The sequence below is a fragment of the Penaeus japonicus genome, unplaced genomic scaffold (assembly GCF_977035675.1).
Source record: "Penaeus japonicus unplaced genomic scaffold, GWHDUDI00000001_assembly GWHDUDI00000018, whole genome shotgun sequence".
Taxonomy (NCBI): domain Eukaryota; kingdom Metazoa; phylum Arthropoda; class Malacostraca; order Decapoda; family Penaeidae; genus Penaeus; species Penaeus japonicus.
In genome coordinates, this window is record NW_028234420.1 from 29,919,465 (window position 1) to 29,921,964 (window position 2,500).

Sequence of the window (2,500 nt, forward strand, 5' to 3'; positions counted from 1 at the left end):
ACACACGCCCCCCCCTCTCTCTCTCCCTCTCCCACAACCCATCCTCCCTCTACTCTCTCCCCGCCGCCCTCCCTCTCCCACCCACCCTTTCTCTCCCTTGTAGTGACTCTCGTCATTCAGCGATTCACACAAACTTCACACAGAGGTAGTCACTGCCACCACGTGATATTATCCCGAATAACTCATTGTTTGGTAGGTGTCTTGGAGGCTTTGGGTAGTATCAGTCATTAGGGCTTAGAAAAGAAACACGCCATCATTTAATAATTCATTAGTAACTAAAACGAGAATAATATAACTACAAATACATAGAACACAACACGAGAAACAAAACGACTACAACTACATTAAACGAAACAAAACAGAACACAAATTACGTTAAACATAAAACAGAACACAGAAAACACTAACTACTAAACACGGAAGGAACACTACACGGACGGAATACTGTACATGGAATACAGTACACAGGACACTATACACAAACACTATACACGAAAGAAGCAAGTGTTGTTTAGCTTACCGCGGCTCATTTTCAAGGGAGCACAAGATACGGAGGTTTTTACGCAGCACAAAGGGGGTGGGTACATAACCTGCGTGATAGAGGAGAGGCATAGGGCTCCGCCGTACGGTACACGGCATCAGGACGGGGCTCATGGCGTCGGGTACCAAACTCACCAAAACACAGCAGCCCCCAAGATCAGGAAGCTATCCGCGTCTGCCACAGGAAATGTGTGGTGCGTACTGTGGTTACCCGCAGAGAGAGCGTCAAAGAACTCCCTGGACCTCATCGCCCAGGTTGAGGTGATGACAGTCGTTAAGGTTGTTGGGGGGGGGGGACTACTGCCCAGTGCTTGCGCAATTGTGTCATGCAAAGTGGCATTATGAGGCACGGGACGTGGCAAAGCCTTGTGCCACTACATTCTTTCATTGTGTCATTTCTATGTAACCTGTCGCAGCGAACCAGTGTGCGGTCGCGTTCATATCATATGAACGAAGGTGATTTCCTGTTAAAGTGAAGACAAAAAACACAGATATATGTGGAATTTGTGCGCTCTCTATATTGATTAAATCCTACGCAAATAAGTGAGGTTTGTGTGATCGACGCTTTGGCGATTGACCTGACCGCACAATGTCTTCTCCAGCCAGTTTATACAATGTCTTCTCCAGCCAGTTTTTTCCTGTTCTGACCGAGATGGACATCTTGTTATGTGATGCGGACAATGGGAGAGAAAAACAAAAATCAAAGAGACAATTAAGTAACGGATCTAAAGAAATTGTAAGGCCCTGCTGCAAATGTTAATGTAGAAAAAGGAGCAGATGATGCAGCAACAGCTTGCTCAGCAACTACAGTTTCAGGAGAGGATGTTTACACTCGTCCTCGGACAATAACAAAAGCTTATCTCACTACAACCTATGACAAAACTTGGAAATCATCAGCTGACAAGTGGTGGCCCTAAGGATGGAGATCAGAGCTGCGTCTCTGCTGCTCTGTTATGATCATTGTCTGTCTTCCTTCTCTCCTTTCTCTCTCTGTCTGGGGGGCTTAACGAGGGATTCTCGACTGCAGGAGGGGGGGGGGTGAAACAAAATGCATGTGCCTTGCACGGCTTAACGAAGGATTCCCGACTGCAGGAGGAGGGGGGGGGGGGAAACAACATGCATGCATCTTGCACGGCTTAACAAGGGATTCTCGACTGCAGGAGGAGGGGGGGGACATGTGTGCACCCTGAGCGGCTTCTTTAACAACATGTATAAGTCTTGCACGGCTTCTTAAGCGACATGCGTCTTGCATGACTCCCTGAACAACATTGGATGATTTTGATGGTACTTTGCAACTGCCAAGATTAGAGCATAAATGAGTAAGAGAGTAATCAAAACAAATAATAAGTGCGAGTTCTATAGATGCAGGATTGCAAGATAGTGTAATAAGTAATTCGTATAACAGTAGCACTTGTTGATGAATAAATGAATGTATAAGTATAACAGGAGTGCTTTACGTGTTGCAATTAGATAAAATAATAAGTAAGAATCTGGCAATACTGACCATCAGTACTGATTCGGGATGAAAGTAAAAACTATTAAGAATTGAAACAGTTAAAATACGATATCGGGGCCATTCGACAACCATAATCAAACATGAAAATTTGATCAAAGATTCACCTTCAAAACAAAAATATCAGTCAAGTTGCCGGGAATGCATCGGCACGTGCTGACACCTCTAAGCAAAGAACACAAGAATCTTAACTGAAATTTGCCTATGCTCTGAATTACAAGACACAAGGCACAGGCATCTAAATATTTTGCTTTTTCTTGCAAAGAGAAAATAAAAGGTAACAACAGTGAGGGAGGCCGTTATAACGGGGGTTTCAAGGCGAGATGAGACGGGGATGAGGAAGTAAGGACTTTCGCTTTCAATGTGTGTGTCAGTGACCAAAACACTGACAATAAACGTGATCCTAAATAGGATAAAGGGTAGGAAAGGGTAGGAGATTCTGTGTAC